The sequence below is a fragment of the Erinaceus europaeus genome (genome assembly GCF_950295315.1).
Source record: "Erinaceus europaeus chromosome 6 unlocalized genomic scaffold, mEriEur2.1 SUPER_6_unloc_5, whole genome shotgun sequence".
In the NCBI taxonomy this organism is placed as follows: domain Eukaryota; kingdom Metazoa; phylum Chordata; class Mammalia; order Eulipotyphla; family Erinaceidae; genus Erinaceus; species Erinaceus europaeus.
Window position 1 is genome coordinate 1,177,073 of NW_026647158.1, and position 23,475 is coordinate 1,200,547.

Sequence of the window (23,475 nt, forward strand, 5' to 3'; positions counted from 1 at the left end):
CTCTTCACAGTCAGTGAAGCAATTCTGCCAGTGTCTATCTTTCTCTCCCCCTCTCTGTCTTCCCCTCCTCTCTCCATTTCTCTCTGTTGTATCCCACAACAACATCAACATTAACTACAACAATAAAACAAAAAGGGCAACAAAAGGGAATAAACCAATAATTATATTTTTTAAATGCCCTTTCCCTTCATTTAAAAAAATTAGCAAGAAAAAAGCCAGATACATGGCAGAATTTAGACTGGGCTTGGCCTGTTGCAACAAGCCCAGGCCTTGTGCTGTAACAGGAAGAGGAAGAGTGGGTGCTGGAGATACCCACTCTGCCCAAGGGTGGCAGAAAGGCTAAGATGGCTGTGGAGTCAGTGTGCAGGTGACTGTCAGAGACGGGGAGAAATTGTGCCCACTTGATAACTACTATTTTTAAATCATTCTTTCCCAAGTAGAAAAAAAAAAAAACTGAAAGGAATTTTGAAGATTAACAATAGGCTGTTTTGAGTTGAGGTAGATTCATAAACCAGTGTTTCAGAAATTGATATCTTCCCTTTTTCAAAATGTGTTGCAACACCTTATCTTCCACCAGAGTCCACTGAACTCCCTGCACCCCATCTGCAGACTCTGGGGACTAAGCACTAAACTCTAGTTTTCCACACAAAGAACTTCTACTGTCCTTAATTTAAACTAGATTTTATGGACAGATGTTACTTTCCTAATTCAGGTGGCTCACTTATGTATTGTTAGGATTAAACTGAAGTTATGTAGAATACAGTTTTTAGATCAGTATATAGTGCATAGTAATAGCCTCTCAGTCATTTATTTTTATTTCCCCAAATGTATTGTTCTTAATTTTACAAATACCTCATGTGTTTTAGATTTTGCCCATTTGGCTTTGGCTGGAATTCAATTACTCTGCCGGTCCTTGTCTCATCATCTAGTGGGTAACAACCTTTTCCAAAATGGGCCAGGGAGTGAGTTACTGTTGTTTCCTTTCTCTTAAAGTTAATAATACTGGGTGGGGGAGAGAGCATAATGGTTATGCAAACAGAATCTCATGCCTGAGGCTCCTAAGTCCCAGGTTCAATCCCCCATGCCACCATAAGCCAGAACTGAGCAGTGCTCTGGTGTTTCTCTGTGTGTGTGTGTGTGTCTCTCTCTCTGCATTGCTCTCAAAAAATAAATAAAATTAATTTAAAAAAAAGATTAGAATACCATTCCAGGCACACATGAGAAAACTCCATTTATTCTGGACTATGAATGCCCTAACACAGTAAGGATTAATACTCTTCTGAAATCGCTTCTAGAAAGGTTTTTCAGTACATCTGGTGTCTCTGCTAGAATTATTTTATCTCCAAGAATTTAAAGTATTAACTTAGTGCTATTAGTCATAGGAAATATTCAAAGGCTGTAACAATACAAAAACCATCCTTGATTAGGTAGCATCATGAATGAATCTCAGCTTGTAAGGAAGTGTGTATCTGTATATATACACATACACATAGTTGCATGAGAAGTTTTTGCTAAGGAACTCAGTGTTCTAAGAAACATTTAAGTTTGTTTTATGTACTGCATAATCCTGAAGTGTGAGGGCTTTATTTACATTTATGGTTTTTCATTCCATCAGTGAATGTCCCTCTCTAGTTAAGTGGAATTGAACTGCATTTATACTTCAAGCATTATTAACCTTGTGGATCTAGGACCTCCTGTATGCTTGATTTCACCACTTCTAGGCTGCTTTTTTCATTCAGACAGAGGGACAAGAGAGGTGAAGAGAGACAGATGGTGTACTGTCTACATTCAAACTTCTCCTGGTCCATTCTCTTCCCATGTAGGGCCAGGGCCCAATTCTGGGCAGCCTGCTCTACTTGTTGAACTATGTGTGTTAAAGGGTTCATTTTCCACATTATTTTAAACTGTTTTTCACAGGTAGCATTTGCAAAACAGTGTCTTGGAATGAGGATAGGTTGACTTTAGATGCCAGTTATAGGCATAGCTGCTCTTTACAAATTAGTGAAAATTCAGTTTTCTACATCATGGATATTACTTTTCTTTATTATAAATTCCCTTTTCTTTATTATTCCTCACTCCTTCTCTCTGTCTCTCTGTATTATTTGTTTGTTTGTTTGTTTTACCAGAGCACTGCTCAACTCTGGCTCATTTTATGATGGTCTGAGCTGCTGAGCCTGGGACTTTGGAGTGTCAGGTGTGAGAGTATTTTTGCAGAACCAATGTGCTCTCTACACCTGCTGGAACAGTGACTTCTTTGTGTCAAATTCTTCTCAAGAGAACATACCAGAGCATCATTCTGGCACATTCAGTGCTGGAACCAAATTCAGGATCCTCTGCTTGCAGGTCCTGCTTTCTGACTTCTGAGCTCCCTCCTGGGTCACAGTAATTCTGCTTTTAAAAACAACCAGAGCACCTCTGAGCTTTGCTTGTGGTCATGCCAGAGGTTCCACTGGGACACCAGAGCCTCAGGCATGAAAACCTTTTGTATAACCACTATGATGCCTCCCAGTCGCTGCAGTTGTGTTTGTAAAATGGACTTGTAGCACCAAGGTTTGGTGCAGGGACCTGAAGGAGCAAGGAGCAGCCCTGAGTGCTGCCATGTAGCTGTTGTGAGCTGAAGCTGGGTTTGGAGGTTAGTTTACCATGTCAGGAAAGCTTCACGGAACTCATTGTGACACCTGTGCTTTTCCTCCCTTTATTATGCTTTCATCAAAGTCTAAGTGTTCTTTAAAGGAGGCTTGGTACTCTTCTCTTTTCAGACCCACTAGAATTCCTTTCGTCATGGTACTCTCAGCATCATGACTGCCATTGGTTTGAAGCTCATCAGTAACTCTTTAGAATCACTGCTGCTTGAATGTTGCTAACATTATGCTTGTTTACACTTGAATTGTGGCTTCTGGTGGGCAGAAGATGTGTGCTTTCTTTCCTCTCTCAGAGGAAAAAGTCGTGTCTGATACTACGCAGTTGTAAAATCACTAGTAGCCACAAACAACTTTTCATGCTTCTCTTTTCTGTTTTCATATTAGTATAAGTAGAGATTGCTCTGGCTCTGTGCATGTCTTTTTTCCTTCCCAAGGTATTTTCTGACTGAGTATGATATGTAGTTATTTTAACATTTGTATTAGGGATTTAGTAATGCTTTATAAGATTATAAGATGCACAGCCATGATGTGACACCAAACCTATGCCAAAGTTCTGTACTGCTGTCCACAAGAGGAACAACCATAGTTTTCACAAAATCTTAGAAGTTAGCTTGGCTGCTGCTGTTTCTTTCACTTTTTTTCCAAGTTCATTTGTTTCAGTTTTCTATATTCCTTGTCCAAAAGGACATGGTGCTATCTCTTTTTTAAATTAGAAAATATTTTTCTATTAACTATATACCTGACATTATTATTATTATTTATTATCACCAAGTTTATCAGTGGTGTGGTAGAATGAGTAATGGTCATTATTTTTCTGTTTTATGGGTTAGAACAGAGAGAAATTAAGAGGTTATTGGGAAGAAAAAAAGGAAGGGGACAGGTGTAGTGGGTTAAGAGCCCATGGTAGGAAGTTCATGGACCAGTTTAGGAATCTACGTTGGTGCCACCCACTCCCAACCTACAGAAGGGTCACTTTACATGGGGATGAAGCAGGTCTGCATGTGTCTGTGTTTCTCTCCCCCTCTCTGTCTTCTCCTCTCAATTTCTCTTTGTCCTGTCCAAAAACAATGACAGAAATAACAATAATATTAACTACAACAAAGATAAACAACAAGGGCAACAAAAGGAAAAAATAGCCTCCAGGAACAGTGGATTTGTAGTACAGGCACTGAGCCCCAGCAATTATCTTGGGGGGGTAATTAAATAAAAAGAGAAAAAAGAGAGAGATGGACTTTTAAACGTACTTCACCACTCATTAAACATTCTTCTTGCTGGTGGGGAGCAGGGGCTCAAACCCAGGTCCCTGTGTATGGTAAGAGCAGTGTCAGCTGTGTGCATCACCAGCCATTCTCCATTCTAACATAGTTATCTAGTTGTCTGTTTTAGGTTGGTTCCATATTTTGACTTACCAACTATATAGCTATATAAGCATAGTTGTGTGTCTTGAGATTAGCATACAATTTAATATTAGAAATTAAAGTGCATATATATGTTTTTAACAGACTATTTACTTATTATTGGACAGGGCAGAGAGAAATCTAGAGGGGTGGGGGAGATGGAGAAGGCGAGAGACAGAGAGGCACCTGCAGCCCCGCTTCACTGCTCTTGAAGCTTTCCCCACCTCAGGCAGAGACCAGAGGCTTGCACCTGGGTCATTGTGCACTGTAACATATGCGCTCAACCAGGTGTGCCACCGCCTGCACCCTAAAAATATAAATATGTAATTTATATTTTTAATGAGAGAGAAAGAAAAAGAAAAAACAGAGCACTGCTCAGCTCCAGGTTATGGTGGAGCTGATAATTGAACCAGGGACTTCAGAGCCTCAGGCATGAAAGCCTGTGACATGCAGAACCATTATGCTGGCTCCCCAGCAGGGACAGTGAAAGATAAGGAAGTCAGATGAGTGACATGCCTGGAGACAATCTGAGTATTCAAGACTATGGGAAGTTCTTAAAAATTGAGAAAAGTGGGCAGTTTGTGTATCACCCAGTAGAGCACCTAAGTTGCCATGTTGGTAACTTTGGTTCCAACCCCAGTCTCCACCCGCTAGGCGGGGAGGGGGGAAAGTTTTAGAAATAGTAGAACAGTTCTGCACCTCGGTTCTTCATCTTTGTCTCTGCATACATTCAAAATGAATAAATAAAGTAAAGACAGCTGATTATGATTTTAAGTCCTGTAGCTAATAAAAAAATGACATAAATGATATATAAATTATATATGAATAAAATAAATAAAATTAAATGAAGACAGCTGATAATGATGATAGAGTCCTATAGCTAATGAGCAGAAGCCATAGCATTAACAACAATGAAACATCAAGAAGAAAATGACACATTGGCCTCTAGAGGATTTCAAATATTATGAATAGGGTACAGAAAAAGTACAGGTAGTCAATAAATACATAAAAATATTACACTTGTTCATTTACTATCTAGGAGGTGCAAAAGAAACTCTAATGTTGATTGTATTTATAAGTAGCATAAAAATGTGCGTCACTATTGAAAAATATAAAAAAAAAACTCCCATGCTCAGTGATTTGGGACTGAAATAATTGTTTCCATCTTTTTTTAAAGAAGATTTTTTTAAGGTGCATTTAAAAAATTTTTATTTATTTTACCTTTTGTTGCCTTTGTTGTGTTTATTTTTGTAGTTATTATTATTGTTGTCCTTGTTAGATAGGTTAGAGAGAAATGGACAGAGAAGGGGAAGACAGAGAGGGGGACAGAAAGACACCTGCAGACTTGCTTCACCGCCTGTGAAGTGATTCCCCTGCAGGTGGGGAGCTGGCGTCTAGAACCCAGATCATTACGCCACTCTTTGCATTTCAGCCACATGCCCTTAACCCACTGCTCTACTACCGATCTCCCTGTTTCTATCTTTTTTATTGCCTTTCTGAGCTTTTTAACTTTTTATTTATTTATTCTTTTGTGCCCATGTTTAGTTGTAGTTGGTATTCTTGTTGATGTTGGATAGGACAGAGAGAAATGGAGAGAAGAGGGGAAGACAGAGATGAGGAGGGAGAGATAGACACCTGCAGACCTGCTTCACCACCTGTGAATAGACTCCACTGCACGTGGGGAGCTGGGATCCTTACACTCGTCCTTCTGCTTTGTGCCACCTGTGCTTTACCCACTGTGCTACCGCCCGACTCCCGACCTTAAATTGTATAATTTTCAGGTGTGGTAGTAGTGTACACAGGTTTTCATTTTTTAACTATGATAAAAGCATATTCTGACATTTTAGAAATTTTGTACTTTTTATTTTGGAAAATGTGCACTTGCTTGTTTGAAAATGTCACATCTCTTTGAAAGACCATTCATTGAATGTTATATTTTCTGAAGTTCTTAGTAGACAGTGTAGCACTAAATCATCCTAAAAAGAGAAAGGGCAGTCAGGTTGAACAGTGACCTTCATTTCCCCAGGAGGCCAGTTTTGACCTGTGACCTTCTGACGTGCACATGTTGCACAGATACCAGTGTCAGCATAATGAGTGGCTATTCCATGACCATTTGTCCCCACACTTGGCATCTGTCTGGGAAGTGCTGGGCTAAGGAGTAAAAGGCTAGTAGCTGAGGTCCTATGGTAGTAGAGGTGTCACCTTGAATTTTGCAGTGAAATGTGCTGATCACAGCAATAGCCATCCAGAAATCGGAAATGTGCCATCTTTAGTCTCTGCTACTGTCTCCTCCTGGGCTGACAGCAGACTCAGCCATGTCCTTGCTCTGGCCCATGGAACATGGACAAATGGGAAGGAGGTAGAGACCTCAGTGGCTGTCTGGCTGTGGGAACTCTTCTTCCAGCATTGAAGAAGCTCAGTGCCACCCTGTAGAGGCTTGGGGAACAGGCAACACACAGAAAGTAGATCCAGTTGAGCTGTTAGCTGCCTGCAGACACATGGGACCTCAGCTAATGTAGAGCTGCCCAGAGGAGGCCACCAAGGTTTCATCTGAGCCCTGAGCAAAGAGAGGGGTCATATAAGGCACAGAGTCAGGGATTGATATTTATTATAGCAATACAATCAACAAGAAGATACATTAAAAGATTCTATAACTACATACATACAGTGAAAGGAATAAGAGAGAGATTTCTGTGAAACGACTCTCAAACTAGGATGTAAGAAGGCATCAGGGAAGATGACTCAAATGAGCTGGATGTGGAATGTTGACATTTTTCATATTGACCCCACTAAACAAAAAGTTTAAAAGAACTCCTAGTCAGAGGGCTTCATGTCTTCCACCAGGAAGTTTACACATAGATACCAGGACTGAGAACTAAGTCAAAATCCTGCAAAGGATTAGGAAAATAATTGTTGTCAGTTGGATATCATAAACTGACAGGGAAAAGAAAGGGTCAGTTCTTCAAAGGGGAAGGCTGGCTGTAGGCATTCCAGCAGACACCCAGGTGGCCTCACTGATTGCAGACTTCCCAGGGGAGCCCCCAGCAAGGTGCTGAGAGGAGCCCTGAGCCCTTATCAGCTGAGCAGGGTGTAGACAGGGGGCTGTCTGGATCCTGCTCAGAGAGGCCTGAGATGGTCCATCAGTGAGCCTTTCTGTAGGGGGCACTCTCCTGGCTTGGAATTAGGAGGCTGTCTTCTTTTCATGCCTGAAATGAAACACAGAGAACTGTTTTAGTCAAATCATAATCTCATATACTAGCTACCTCTTGATTCCTGAAGAAGTAAGCCAAAGAGTGAATTTCTCCAAGGAGATAAATACATGAAGGGTCTAAGTGGTGCCCACCTGGTGAGCACACATGCCACAGTGAGCAAGGACATGGGTTCTCGCCCCAGTTCCCACCTTCAAGGGGGAGGCTTCAGGAGCTGAAAAGCAGAGCTGTAGGTGTCTCTCCCCCTCTGTCTCTCCCTCCTGTCTTAATTTCTGTGTCTAGCAATTAGGTAAATTGAATTATTATGAAAAGAATTAAATATATTAAAGCCTAGTCAGCATATAGTAGAAACCTTTCCTCTCTATACAGCAAAAATCTGCAGCCTCCACCCAGACTGTGCTGACACCAGGAGAATGAGTAAAGTCCTGCCATTGTTGGGATGTGATTCTCTTCTCCTGTTTTAATCAGCCAGAACACCTTGTGTCTCACACAGACTAGTTGCTCGAATTACTCTCACATGGCATAGGTTCATCCAGACTCATGGTGTAGATGAGGTGTGTCCAGGAGCCTGGTCACCTTTTAACCACTGGCATCAGTCAGGAAGGAGGCACCTACATCTAGCAGGAAGGGGACCAGGATGGAGGGCCTCACTTTTCCGTGTCTTCCTTGTTAAGCTCTCTGTGGTTGCCAGTACAAAGCACGGACATGATGCAGGAGAACTGAGTGCTGGTGGCCTTCTCTTTCTGGTGGAGCAGAGTGGCACAGTCCATGATGTCCTCCACTGCCAGGTTCACAGGGATGATGGGGTGGCTCAGGGCATAGTTGTAGAGTGACAGCTTGTGGGTGGCCCTGTCCCCACAACCCATCAAGTATTCAATTATGAGCTCAGAGGCAGTGAGGTCCAGCAAAGGTGGCCATGAGGGGCCCCCGTGCAGATAATTGAACACGGAGCTCTGCCTGATGCTTTCCACATCATGGAGGGTAGAGACAGTGTCATCCCTCTGGTCCACAGCCACCAAGATGCTCTTGTGGTGGCCTCTGTCAACAGAGATGCCCAGGGTCCTGGTAGAGTCAACCCCAGTGCAGAGACCTGTGAACATAGTAGTGGGATTAGCAATGGACAAAGGAGGGACCCTAGGGAGCTGAGTCAGTGAGAGGATGAAGGACATAGAGAACCAAGGGGCAGAGGGTCTACTTCCTAACTGAAACCTTTGTAGAGGGACGGATGAAGAAAGCAAATCGAGTCTTTAGTGTAGGAGATGATTCCTGCATATCAGCAGGAAAATCTTTGAGGATTTGAGAAAGGAGACCTGGACTCCCTACTTTTTATTGATTTGAAGGTGTGTTAACTGGCCTTGTCTTTTATTTATTTATTTATTTTTTTGAGAAATAAGATGTTTCTAGAAACTTGGAAGTAGAATTTATGCTAGGTCACTATTCTGATGTATATTCTGGTCCCATTTCCCCAGTGAGGCTGGTTTTCAGTGTCATGAGCTTGTTTTCAGGAGGGGAGAAATTTCCAGAGAGGTGGCACTTGCAGCAAAGTGTTCAATTTCCCTCTCCTTTGCTGGTCCTGACCTGGGATCTGGGCTTGAGGAGGAACTAACCTGGGGTGTCTTCAAATAGCTGCTCCAACAGGAAGGACTCCTGGCAGCTGGAATCCAAGCCAGAGACTTCCTGTTCCTTTGACTGGTCCTCAGTTACAGGCAGTGGAACCATTCCATTGTCATGGTGGTATTCACCATCTGTATGGAGAGAAATCCAAGCATATGTTTAGGCTGAGGTGGTTGGGATGAGCCCATCATGACCACAGGATTTAGCTAGAGTATGGCAAGGAAGCAGTGTCTTCCGGGGAGACGTGCATGGCTTTCTCTGGGGCTACTGGGTCCTTGCCAATCCTGACCCCCACTCCCTCCTTGAGATTGATTTTCAGTGTCATGAGCTTGTTTCATGAAGGAGATATGACCTGGCAGGAGGCATATGCAGGAACCCAGCAGGTCCCCTCTCCCCTGCTGGTCTCCACATTTGAGGCTGCAGGAGTCATGTGCTTCTAATGGAAGCCCCTCCGTGGCTGGCATTTGGCCCACTTCGTGTTCATTCAGATGTTTGCCACCTACATGGAGAGAAACTGAATCTAGGTCCAGGATGACCATGAAGAGACTCACCTCATTGTAGAAGATGACAGAAGGGCCTTCTTCGGACCATCTGTGCAAAGAAGGCTGTGTTTCTGTGTCCATGAATCTGACAGGAGACCCTGCCCTAGCATGTGCCCAAGAGAAGAGTTGACAAAGTAAAGAGGAAGATTCTCTTATACATTCCTATGCCTAGAATGCAATGAATTCCTCATGAGGAAGACCTCTATAGAGCAGCCCTGTCTGCCACAGAGAAGTAAAGAAGCAAGGGCTGTCATTAGAGACTGTTACAGAGCAGTGAGTTGGTCAGTGTCTGCTGAATGCATGGAGGCCTATTGCCTGCACTTTTCCCTGTCAGAAGGTATTGAAGCTAAGCTGGAAACCATTTTCCCTGAGCCTTTGCAGTTAATGTCTCACTCCAGTCAGCCTCTTTGTAGATTGCCCTGACACTCACCTGCAGGTGGCTCTGTGGTTTCTTCCATCCTGGAACTCACAGACCCCTGATCAGGTTCCTCAAACTCCTGGGAGAGAAAGAAGTCAGGGTCACAATAAGCCTATGGAGTGAGCAGTGGAACAACATATTTCCCAGCAGCTCTGTTTCCCTAGAGAGAGATAGAGCCCTGTGTCCAGTAACAAAGCTACTGTGAGAGGCAGTAACTCTAGAATAGTTATAAGTATAGTTGCTTTTTGAGTTTGAGTTTTAAGAATAGTTTAAATATAGTTGCTTTTTGCCCTCCTGCCCAGTGAGGTGGAAAATTCCTTGCCCTTTTCCCCACGACAGAACCTAAGAGGCCATCAATTATTTTGACAGACCCTGCAGCTAGCAGGACTCATCATGACCTCTGCAACAGAATACTGTTACCAGACAGTTAAAAATGGCCTGACAAATGATGACCTGATAGATTGCAAACAGATGGTTGGTGGTCCCAATAAAGAACAAAAAAATGTGGTGACCCCCACTTTGGCTGGGACCTATTGGTCTGGTGTAATGTCTAAAACTAGCCCATGCTTTGCTCTGAATAGATCAGGCTTTTGCTAAGTTTGAAATTATTGGATATAGGCTGGTAAGGTGATGTGTTCCCCCTCCCTGAGTGTAGTCTGAATTCCTATAAATTGTATGCTTTGAGCTTTGTTCAGGGTCGAGCTTGGTAGACTAACACCAGTCACCATCTCGGCCCGGATTGCAATTTGTGAATAAACATCTTTTGCTTCCTTGCAGTGGATGGTGGTTTGATTTCACTCTTTAACAGCTACTTGACCCCTGGGAGTGACTGTGGTTTTGAGTCAACACTGTAGATTTTAGTGAATCCTTGGATTTTCAGTGCATGTTTAGAAGTGTGTTGACAAGGATATGTGGATTTCTTCCTGTTTGCTTTCTAGACTCGGGATATACACACAGGTAACTCCCAGCTGATTAAATACTTTTTAATTTAAAATGTCAACTATCTAATCAAATGCTTTGAACTGCCCCCTCCACGTGAGAAGCATTGGCTGGTGTATGAAGAAGCAGGAAAATGGCATCAATGCTGCAGAGTGAAGGCCAACCCTGATATGATGCAGTTTTCAAATTATGCAAAAGAAGAAATAAAAAAAAAGAGGGTTAGGCAGTTGTGCTGCTAGTTCGGCACACACCTTACCAAGTTCAGAACCCAGGATTGGGTGCCACTGCCCTGCCAGAAAGCCTTATTGACATACTAAGCTGTTAATGAAGATGAGAAATTAAGGAGGAATTGGTTTGTGATAGATCATTAAAAATGATCCCATCCTAATGCAATAAAGAATTGTAAAAAGAGCACACAGTAACCAAGGGACATGCAGACATAATCCATAGGTGTAGTATATCTGTAAGTGGGATCTCATGAGAATAACATAGTGGGACCTCTTAGCATAATGTTTTTGCAAAGAGACTGTCATGCCTGAGGCTCCAAAGTCCCTGGTTCAATCCCCCAGACCACTATAAGCCATAGGTCAAAGCTGATCAGTGCTCTGGAAAAAAGAAAGAAAGAGAGAAAGGAAGAAAAAACCCTCCTCAGGGCCAGGCAAGGCAGTACACCTAATTAAGCACACACATTACCATGGACAAGGACCCACATTCAACACTTAGGCCCCACCTGTAAGGGGAAAACTTCATGAGTAGTTAAGCAGTGCTCTAGGTGACTCTGTGTCTTTCCTTTTCTATCTCCCCATCCCACTCAATTTCTTTCTGTATTTATCAATAGTAAAACAAACAAAAGAACTCCAAGGGAAGAAGATGGTGTCCATACCTGAAAATGGGGAAAGATTTAAGATGGGAAAGAAAAAATATCCAAGGTCACATGACTGAAAGATTCTAACTTAATGAAAGAAGTACATTTACAAATTGGAGATGATGAGCATGGAACTCTACCCCTATAGTTGTATAAGCTTATTAACCAGTATTCAGTCACTACTGAAATTGTGGGTAAGAGAATGTCTTAGTTCCCCATAGTAAATATCTTAGCTATTGTACTGCAATTCCAGAAAACAAATGATACTCAATGTACTTTCTTTTGCCACTGGGCTTGGTGGCTGCATCATGACTCCACAGCTCCTGGCTGTCATTGTCTTCTTTTTTCATATTATTTGATAAAGGGGAAGCAGAAGGGGGAGAAAGGGGCATAGACGTAGAGAGACACCTGCAGTACTGCCTCACCACTCATGAAGCTCCCCCTGCCACAAGTAGGACTCAGAGACTTGAACCCAGGTCATCTTGCATGGTAACGTGTGCACTCTACCAGATACACCACTGCCTGGTCCCTCCTAGCTTTCTTTTGATCCAGTAGCATAAAGAAAACTGAGCTTGTTATTTTCTCTTTAATTAGTAGAGTCACCCATTCCAGGGGGAAATAATCCACAGGGAGCAATGCAAACCACTCTGTATATGCAAGAGAATGTTGCATACAGTTTCGACTCCTTTTTTTGTGTCTATAGAGATGTCTGTAAGTAGGAAAACACATCTTTCTGGATTATAAGTGTTGGATTCTTCCGTCATCTCTAGAGCACTTTCTATGTAAAGCAGGAACATGGGATGTGAGTTCTAGTGTTAGAAACACTCACACAGTTGCCTTCTGCCTCCTCTAGGATGGTGTCCAGGTAGTTGAGAACGGCAGTGTAAATTTTTCTAATGGATTCCACAGTGACCCAAAAGAGAGAAGGAAAAATGATCTGTTAAACTATTTTCAAATGAACTTGTGTTTGGCTAATCATTTCAGCATTTTTCAATGCTTTTTCAACATAGCAACTTTTTGAAGATATATGCAAGATCTAATGAGAGAAACAGTATGCAAATGTATTTCCAGAGAATGAGACAGATCCAAGAAAACATGTCTATGGTGTCAGGTCTCTGAGACCAGGGCTGCAGATCCCATCCTCCTGGCAGCTTTCCTGCCTGGAGTCCAGGCCAGAACCTCCCTGGGCTGTAGGGCTGGCAGGTATATTTCCTTTGAGAACCAGCCCATGAAGAAATCTGCCCTTAAGTCAGGGCCATTTAATACATGGTGCAGGGTGATGTTAGCTCCCATCACAGCATGGAGAGAAGGGGGAAAAGAGGGAGGGGCATTGACTGCTAGGGCTCTGCATTCTGAGAACTTTAAGATTTGAAATACATGAAATAAGGACATACTCATAAAGCTTGTTGTACCATTGCTCCATCTTCTCAACTGACCTGAAATCAAAGAGAAGGGGAGAAAAAAAGTTAAAATGCACAAAATTCAAACAAACATATTATAATGCCGGCCAATATAAACAGCATCATTGATTGTTATTGGTGGGACTGTGTGATCCAGGAGGCCTGTCCTGGTCACTGGGTGCTGAGGGGTCCTGCTCTTTAACAGTTTGCTGGGATGACGAGGAAATCTTCTAAATGGAGGAGAAATTGGGTTTGGGATCAGTTGGTGGTGCGGATGGTTAACTGCACATGCTACCATGCACAAGGACCTGGTTTCAATCCCCGGGTCCCTACTTGCAGAGATCTTAGCAGCTACATGTGTTTGCCTGAATCAGAGCCATTTGAGGACAATGGAGAGCACAGAGCTGTCCTTGTGGGGGTCAGAGCACATGTGGCTAATAGACCCCCAGATGGAGCTGTGCTCTCCCTAAGAGTCATGAGGAGACAGGCAGGGCCTGGCTGCAGTCTTACTGAAAAGAGACCACGAAGCTGCGGTCAGCCCAGCCCAGGACCAGTGATGTGTGGGCTCTCGTGGCTTTCTTCATGCTGGGTTCCACCCTCATGTCCATCAGGGGCACCAAGTACTTGATTCTGAAGTGACTCTTGTACCTGGAGAGGGAATAGAGCACAGCACTGTAAGCTTCTATCCCAGCGATCTGCGAGCATCTGGGTTTCTCCTAAGGAGATGGTGGGTGTGTTTCTTGCTTTTAGTCATTTTTTATTGGGGGATTAATGCTGTATAGTCAACAGTAACTACAATAGTTTGTACATATATAATATTTCTCAGTTTTCCCTGAGAGTTCCCCATAATAATACAACCCCCACTAGGTCCTCTGCCATCCTTTTCCAGGACCTGTATTCCCCCCCCCCCACTCCTCCACCCCAGAATTTTTACTTTGGTGCATTACACCAACTTCAGGTTGAGCAGGTACATACTTTGTGTTGGAGATGAGCAAAACCTTGGAATATAAGATCAGTTGCCTTTTCTGCCACCTCCGACCCTTCTGGAATTTGCCAGAGCCGAAGAACTGGATATGGCCATGAGGCAACACTAGGTTCTTCTCTTCTGGACTACTGTCCTCCACAGAAGAGCTGCAACACAGCAGACCCACAAGGCAGTTTGTCACTGGCAGGTGGAACACAGGGGCTCCTGCTGATGTCAGCACTCACAGAGCATTACAGAGGAGTCTAGTTCCCCAGAAGGGCTCAGCAACCCAATTCAGGAGTCTTGAGCTAGACAGAGCTCCTGTGAGAGTTGAGGTCACTCAGGGCTTGGTGGTAATGGAGGGAAGCTTAAAGGACAGGGCACAGGGCCTGTCATTTCAGTGTCAGGGGACAAGGAAGTAGCAGAGTCTCAGGACCTGGTCGAAAGGAGACACTGAGAGGGAGTGAGGGGGAGTGAGGGTATAGGGGCCCTGGTGCTTGGTGCCGGGAGAGGACCTGAGTGGGGGTGAGAGTATTGTGCAGACACCCCATGTCAACAAATCACACTGTAGTGAATTAACACTGACCCCAAAATATAAGGATAAAAAAATGTAAGGGGACACTAAGAGGTCAAAGGAGAGAGGATGAGAAATGTTTCAAAGAACCAATTCAGGGACACAGGGCCAAGGCCTGAAGGCAGCACAGTGTCTAGAGTGTTGTGGAGCATAATCAACCCCAAGTATCATTTGCAGTTTTTGCCTCAGTGACTCTGCCTCTCTCCCTACCCATTCCTCTCCCCCTTTTCATTTCTCTCTGCTTCTTTTTTCTTATTTTTTGTTCTCTCTCTATTCCTTTCTAATAAAAATAATTTTAAACAGATCTATGTGTGACCTATAGGGGTCAGATTGCATAGATCCAAGAGTGTGAAGAAGTCATTCCATTGTGGTCTCAGGTTAACATACACACTTAGATAACAGGATTCTGGAAAACTGACTCTAATCTTCTTTAAGTCAGTCATCACTTTGGGGTTGAGGGGGGCAGGAATCCCATGGTCAGCCGAGAATAAACCAAACATTCAAATGTTTCTCAACTCAAGGAAGTACTAAGCTGTTCCTTGGCTGTGCCCATAGTAAGCCCACAGGACTCAGATGCTAACAGTTCAAGCCTGCTCTCTGGCATCAGCAGAAGGGAATCTCATGAGCACAATTAACTGTTGATAACTATGGCTGAAGCTGAGTATTCTGTCCGTGGGCATCACACAGAGCACGTCCTGGGACCACCCTCCTCCTCCTCTGCTGGTCACACAGGCCATGTGAACAGACTATACCTTAAGCAGGGCAGCCAGCCCAGACACCCTGAAAGCCTCGAAGACTTTCTGATAGACACAGACATCCTCTACTCTTCACTCCTTGATGCGAAAGAGAAAGCTGGGCACAGCACTGTGCGCACTGTTCAGCTCAGTCTCTGAGACTGAAGATTCCGCTGTAGCCAAGGAACCTGGGCTGTGATGTCAGTGGTCAAAGGTCAGTGTCATAACTGAGAGTTGACAGAGTTACCCTCTGAAGCCAGTTGCACCTACAGCTTTGAGTCTTTTAATCTTTTTCTTTAGAGATGACTATAGACTTCCAGGCTGTTATTGGAAATAATAGAGATTGCACAAGCCTTGCCCCTATTTCATGCAGTGGTCATCGTCATCTAATTATATAATTCTAAACAGTAAATATCACTGTAGGATATCCACATGGATGCTGTCACAGACACACTATTTCCAGGAGCATAAGTGTGTGTGTGTGTCTGTGTGTACATACACAAAGGCAATGTTATCCTCATAAAACCATTTTTGAAAGAATGAATCCATTGGCAAATGAGTTGTGGACATTCTTTGATGACCTGTGTGCTGAGAGGAGGTGGAGAGCCAGGAGGCCGCCAGGCCCACTTTCTAGTTGAGAGCATTATAGAAGGAGAGAAGGAAGAAAGCCCAACCAGTCTTACGTCCAGGAGGCGAATGATGTACCTCACCATGGAAATGTTTCCTTTACATACAGTCCTACATCAAGGATGCCTCTATGAGCAAAGACAGAAAGCAGAGAGGGCACTGAGTCTTGTCACATACTGTCTGCCAGACTTCTGCCTTTTAATGGACAGTATTTGTTTTAAGAGTCACCAGGGGCCTGGCAGTGGTGCACGTGGTAGCGCACACAAGGAGCCAGGGGCAGGACCTTGTTTTAAGTCCCTGGACCCTATTCCTGGGTGGGGAAGGGAGTGGAGAACACCTCCCAAGTGGTGGAGCAGTGCTGCTGATGTCTGCCTTTATCCTTCTCTCCCCATGTCTATATCTCTCTGGCGTGGCAAATTAGAAAAGGAAAAAGTGACTGCGGAGAGCAATGGAATCATAGTGCAAGCATGAGCCCCAGCAATAACACTGGTGGTTAAAAAATAAAAAAGTCAGAATAATAAAATTATTTAACTAGATATCCTAGTCTGGTCATACTACAAAGCAAGCTAATACAGTTTCTCAATATATAATTATTGATGGGAGAGTATTAGAATGGTATGGAGAAAATGGCTACTAAGAAATTAAAAAAAAAAAGAAACTGGTCAAAAACATCCCTGTCGGGTGTCGGGCGGTGGCGCAGTGGGTTAAGCGCAGGTGGCGCAAAGCGCAGGGACCGGCGTAAGGATCCCGGTTCGAGCCCCCGGCTCCCCACCTGCAGGGGAGTCGCTTCACAGGCGGTGAAGCAGGTCTGCAGGTGTCTATCTTTCTCTCCCCTTCTCCGTCTTCCCCTCCTCTCTCCATTTCTCTCTGTCCTATCCAACAACAAATTGCGTCAACAAGGGCAATAAGAATAGCTACAACAAGGGCAACAAAAGGGGGAAAAAATAAATGGCCTCCAGGAGCGGTGGATTCATGCTGCAGGCACCGAGCCCAGCAATAACCCAGGAGGAGGGGAAAAAATCCCTGTCTTCTTTCAAAATAACCTGGTTCTGAAGCAGGTATTCATGGTTAGGCACTGTGGGATGAAACAGAGAGTTTCTTTCAAATGGGAATTTGAATCCTACCTCATCCCAGTCTCAGAATAGAGTCCATGCCTAATACATACACTTACTGCATCACTTCCTGGATTGCCTGAGACAATAGAGAAATCTAAAAACATTCCCGATCCATCCAGCAACATATCCAGCATCATTGTACACAGTTTGAGTCTTCTTTTAAGGTCAGTCTTCCAGCATTTTCTCTCCTTTTTCTTACCACTCTCTTTTTCCTTCCCTTAGGCTCTCAGTCTTCCTCAATATATTCTAAGACAGTAATAATAGAAGTGAATGAAAACAGATGTACAAAAATTTACAGATCTACTTATATCCCTCTATATAACACACTTGTGCTTGTACTGCATGAACGATCTCTATACATTTAGAAATAAGTAATATTATAAGTCATTATCAAGACAATATATTAGATTCACTAAAACGGGTTATTTCAGTTTTTCTAGGAAGGAAAGATATCTCAGGTATATTATCTTTTTGTTTATCTGGTACTATTATTTAAATTCTAGACACCGCTTTTTTTGTGTGTGCATTAAGTATCTGAGTGTCAAAGGAACTGAAAGGACTAGTTTATACCCCTTTGCCTTCATTATTTCTTTCTTCTCTTTCCTTTCAAAGAAATATTTTCCTTTAAGCAAAATGTACTCTTGGTTATCACAAATATAGTAATGAGAAAATGAATACATAGTATCTGGACAGAAAAGTCAATATTTTTATGCATGGTGTGTGTGTGTGTGTGTGTGTGTGTGTGTGTGTGTGTGTGTGTGTGGTGTAATAGAGAGAGGGAGAGAAACATGGAGAAGGCCTGTGAGTTTCCTGAGTCATAATCAGCTCTAATAATGATGCCTGATGACCCTGTCCCCAGAGAGGTTGCAAACCTGGCTCTAGACTAGCCAAGTTGGGTTCATGTCTTGCTGTCCTGGTGTCAGACCAGTTCCTCTATAGGCCTCCAGCTTTATAAAGGCAAAGCCCTTCACAGAGATTGAACCCATTCTTCCAGGCCCTGGCAAATATGAAGAGGGCTGCACCCTAGTGTTTGAATTAAAACACCAGCCTTAATCCTGTTTCCCAAATCCAGAGGCCGGAATCTCATAGTAGGTCTTCTGTGGTGGCTCACCCTTGCTTCTGAACACTGAGACCAACAGGCCAACAACTTTCAATCCCACAGACAGTTCTGTCCTAGTTAGTTTCTGGCTCAGATATGTTCCTTGTAGAAGGAATGGTAACTGGAGCTTCAGAGGCATGTGGCCATCAGTCCCCCTGGGCATTGCTGGGCTCCTACCTCTCCTCCCATGGGTGTTATGCCTGGACATTTCAGGACCCAGTGGGAGGCTGTCTGAGGACAGAGTTGTCCAGCAGCAGGGAAGGAGAGGAAAGAGCAGAACATGCTCAGTGTGGCCATGTCTGAGGTTTCTCAAGTGGTCCTTGTTACAGTGCACACAGGCAGAGACATCATGAGCAATGAGGCTGCAGCTCTGTGGGCTGCATCAAGGGTGCCATCACGGCCACCCATCCCGGAGCCCAGCCCCTCCCTGGGCCATGTCCCCCATGACAGTAGAGTTGTGCTGTAGGTCTATGGATTGAACTAGAGTGAGGTTGCTGAGGAACACTATTAATAATCAAGATAACTGAAGTCGAGGTGGGTGGAGGAGGAAAGGAGCCTTTTATTTATGCTTGAACCAGGGTCTCAGGTCTTTCTCATAAGTCTGGCACAAGACAAAGGGGCGGTACAGCCTTATATCAGGGCACAGGCTGGAGAACAAAAGGAGTCATCCCAGAAGCAGAGGCTGCAAGGTTAAGGGGTGGGACTTGGACCCACTGCTCAAGGTCTGTTTGCCTTAGTTATTATTATCTTTCAGCAGAGCTGTGCCTGGGAAAGAAAGTTTAGCCTCCACAAGAGAGAACCCACTGGTGGTGGGGGAGGGTGTCTAGTTGGGCAGGAGTTAGTGGGGTTATTGAAGCCTCTTCTTAGCAAACATTCAGTCTGTGTCCCCATCCCCACACCCATAGATAAACCACTAGAGTGCTCACACAGTCTTAGAAATAGGTTTACAGTTTGTTTTTTTCCCCACACATTTAGACTCAATATCCCATGTATGAGTGAAACCATTCTGTAGTTGTCCTTACTCCTAACTTGCTTCACTGAGCATCATCTTCTCCAGTTTCAGCCACTTTATCCCAAGGGACACAAGGATATCCTTTTTGATTACTGCATGATACTCTTTTTTTAATCTAGGCATCTGTCAAAACGACATTTTGGTTGTTTCCAGGTCTTTGCTATTGTGACTAAAGCAGCTGTGAACATGGGGGTGCACATATCCCTCTGAACCAGTGCTTTTCTGTCTTTGGGGTATATACCTAAGAGTGGAATTGCTGTGTCATGTGGTATTTCCTTTTTTATTTGTTTAAGGATTCTCCATACTTAGTTCACCAGTTTGCATCCCACAGGCAGTGCAGTAGAGTTCCCCTCTCTCCACATCCTCTCTAACACTTACCTTCTGTTGTTTTACTTATGGAGTCCATATCAAAGGTGTGATGGGGTATCTCAAAGTGGTTTTGATTTGCACATTTCTGATGATGAGTGAACTGGAGCATTTCTGCCTATGTCTGTGGGCCAGGGGTATCTCTAGAGAGTCACCTACTTGTATATTCTGACCACATTTTATTGTGTTCTTTTTGTTGAGTTTTCATCTCACCTTTCTCAATTTCTCTCTATATATATATCAAAAATAAAACAAAAATGACCACTAGTAGGGCAAAAAAATTGAAAATAAATAAGTAAAATATAAATTTTTTAAAATAAGACCACTAGCAGCTGTGGATTCGTCATTCATGCAGTTACCAAGTCCTAGTGGTAATCCTGGTGTTAAAATAAATAAATGCCTTTAGAGAAAATCCTGGAGTCCTTGCACTTAAACATCATTATTCCTACTATGCAGGAAGAGCGCACCTAATAAAATTCAGGGCGCTGGGTGGAGATGGGCCCTTCTCCATGTGAGGGTAATGGAGAACTGCAGCCCCTGTCCCTGTCCTGCCCCTTGGGCTCAGAGCAGATTCGCCACTGCCCTTGGCGTGGGTCACACTCCCAGCTCATGCTCATCCTCACCCAGAGACAACTTTTCCCTCAATCCACAGCCCGCAGTGGCCATGTTCAGCAGGGCCTCGAGACAGAAGTGCATCCTTAGCCAGGCCAGCTCAGCGCTGGGGAGAAGCAAGCCCAGAGAAGATGCTGCAGACAAGGTAGGCAGACAGGCTTCTCCCTGCCTGGTAGATACAACCTGACTTTGTCCAGTTTGCAGATGTGGTGGTGCTCATTCATGCACTTGAAATGCTGTCTCCTAAGTATTCGTTCCAGTGACTGGAAAGGTCAGTGAACCTGCCAGAACCCTGCAGGGACTGTTGTTTTCCCAGATTTGACCCCATGAAAGGAGGACCTTAGTCTGCTAGGGGAGGAAACCGCTCAGCCGTGTGGCAGATGTGCACTGAGGTGTTGTGAAAAGTAGAAAGCTTACACCTTGAGGAGAGAAGCTGCTGGCAGTGGGTTCCTTTTTGGTGACAAGAACACTGAGGTGGATGGTTGAGGACTGAGGTGGATTTGGGCATTTGGGCAAGAGCTATCCCTCAGAAGTCATAGGCAGCAATAGCAGAGGCAGCAAGGCATGAAACTGGATGGTGTGAGAAGAGACAACTGACATCCTGAGGACAGTGTGAAGGGGTCAGCTGAAAGGGGATTAGGGTGGGGTTGTCCTTGTGCCTTGGCAGTAACTCAGCAAGAAGAGCCTCAGGCTTGCCTTTGTGAAACTGAACTTGGATGTGTGAGGTCTTCTAAACCAGCACTGCTTGTGTGAGAGATGAGTTGCTTTGCCAGAGGATGTCTTTCTCCTTAAGTAAGTGCTTAAAACTGGAAAACAGAGTTTTTTTAAATGAACTGTAATTCAGGGAGCCTATGGCCATTGGAAGGTGTGTAAGATAAGAAGGATGTTGTAGCTGTGAATCTCAATGTTAAGTGTATTTTTCTCCCTTTTAAAATGATTTAATTATGAAGGTCAAGTCCATTGGATAAGAGGGGTACAATTCCACACACAATTCCCAACACCAGATATCTCCAAACTACCCCCTCTCTTGGAAGTTTTCCTATTCTTTATTCCTCTTGGAATATGGGCCCAGGATCATTTTGGGGTGCAGAAGGTGGAACGTCTGGCTTCTGTAATTGCTTCTCTGCTGGACATGGGCATTGACAGGTGGATCCATACTCCCAGCCTGTCTCTCTCTTTCCCTGGTGGAACAGGGATATGGGGATTTGGGGCTCCAGGACACATTGGTAGAGTTGTCTGCCCAGGGAAGTGAGGTTGGCATCATGGTGTGTGTATTTTTTTTAATGAAATGATACATATAGTAGTGCCTGTGGATAGTAAGTTGTATCTTTACACCTCCATTTGGATGGGTTTAGCACTGTATCAGATCACTCTGAGTGTTGAACCTAGTTATTTTAAGCATCTAAACAGAGGCTGTGGTAGAAAAGCCAACCATAACAGGATTCATTCAGAAATATCCAGAAGATAATTGCAAAAGAATAGAGAGTGTGTCAGGCTGGAGAGAGAGATGGAACTAGAATTAAAGCTCCAGACTTTCAGTCCCAAGATACATAAGGCACTTAATTCCATGGTGAATGGGTGAACAGCCCCACAGCCCTGGCACATTAGTTAGTGCTCAGACTACCTCTGGGCCTCTTACTCCTTTCTCACCAAGGCACATCCACAGTGGGGATTTGTGGTGCAGGCACTGAATCCCAGCAGTAAACGTGTCATTTATGACAAAGAGATGATACAGACACATGGGAAAGCTCCTTTTCCCTAAACACAGATTCCCTCCCCCATTTTATTTAATAGGAGTGAGAAAAATTGAGAGGTTAGGGGATATAGAAAGGGAGAAAGATTGACACCTGTAGACCTGCCTTGCCACTTGTGAAGCATTCCCCCCTGCAGGTGGAGAGTGGGGGCTAGAAACTGGATTCTTTAATTTAGTTTAATTAATTTATTTATTCCCTTTTGTTGCCCTTGTTGTTTTATTTTTGTAGTTATTATTGTTGTCATTCTTGTTGGATAGGACAGAGAGAAATGGAGAGAGGAGGGGAAGACAGAGGGGGAGAGAGAGAGATACCTGCAGACCTGTTTTACTGCCTTGAAGTGACTCCCCTGAAGGTAGGGAACTGGGGGCTTGAACTGGAATCCTTATGCAGGTCCTTGGGCTTTGCACCACCTGCGTTTAACCCACTGTGCTACAGCCCGACTGCCAGGACATTGATTCTTGCGTGGGCCTTGTGCTTAGTAATATGTGCGCTAAACTAGGTGCACCACCGCCAAATCCTGACTTTTTTTTTTATTGTCAACTTAATACTTATTTACAAAATTGTATGATAATAGAGGTATAATTCCATACTGTTTCAACCACCAGAGGTCTGTGTCCCATTCCCTGCATTGAAAACTGCAGTCTCCCAAAGTTACCGATATGGGCTGATTCTACTACTTACCATCTGCCTGTCTGTCTGTCTAAGATCTATCTTTATCTATGTATATATATTTTTCTCCATTATTTTTGTGGTCCTACCTTCACTTCCTTTCTAGGTCAGCCCTACACCTATTACCACTTAGAAGGTCTCTCCTTGTCACACCCTGATCTTCCACCGGTCACTTTTCGCTCCACCCTCTCTATGTCATATCCTGTTTCCACCCTACTTGGAGAGTATAAAAACAGCTGCTCTTCTGATTAAAGACACTTGGAAATTGTTTTCCGGCTCCGAGAGTTCCAGAGTGTATCTCCTGCGAAGTTAGTGTGGCAAGATTTCCTGATCCCTCTCCCAGGCAGCAGCCTAGATCGGCTCCAGTTGAGATCTCTCCAAGCCAGAGAGCACTAGCTCTGGAAGAAGCACCCTCAGGCTTTCTCGGCAGGTGTTGGTCGGTCAGTCTCTACCCCTGGACTGTTCTAGTAGAGTAGGGCTCTGGAGAGGTGAAGTTCTGGGAAGCATTGGTGAGATCATCTTCCCAGGGAAGTCAGGATGGAATCACAGTAGCACCTGCAATTTGGTGGCTGAAAGGCAGTAAGATGGAAAACAGGACAAAATGTTTAGTTAACAGGAACCATAAAGTAAGTATAATGCAGATGAAAGTACAGAGCTTAGGATAGAAGGGAGCTAGGAAGTCTATTTTAGGAGTGTTCCTAGGAACTTATGTCTTAGTAATCTTTGCTTGAGCTTATTAGCTAACATGGAGGTGGACTAACAATATTGTCTGAAAAGATGGTGTCAGAGTTGAGAGTAGTACTAGAAATCAGGATTAGGGTAGAGAGTTGCTTGCAAATTTAACAAAAAATATATAAATGCAATTAACTGTTTACCTCAGTGAGCTAACCTGGGGCTCATATCTATTCATGTTTAGCACTAGA

General features: G+C 43.8%; 1 long non-coding RNA gene across 1 annotated transcript; it reads right to left on the minus strand.

Moving 5' to 3' along the window:
- Nucleotides 1-9,828: 9,828 nt before the first annotated feature.
- On the minus strand, nt 9,829-13,061 carry LOC132536202 (uncharacterized). The gene is made up of 3 exons (XR_009547864.1): nt 13,021-13,061; nt 12,456-12,519; nt 9,829-9,901 (listed from the first exon to the last, which is right to left on the minus strand). It is a non-coding gene; the product is annotated as an uncharacterized LOC132536202 (long non-coding RNA).
- Between the last annotated feature and the right edge of the window lie 10,414 nt (nt 13,062-23,475).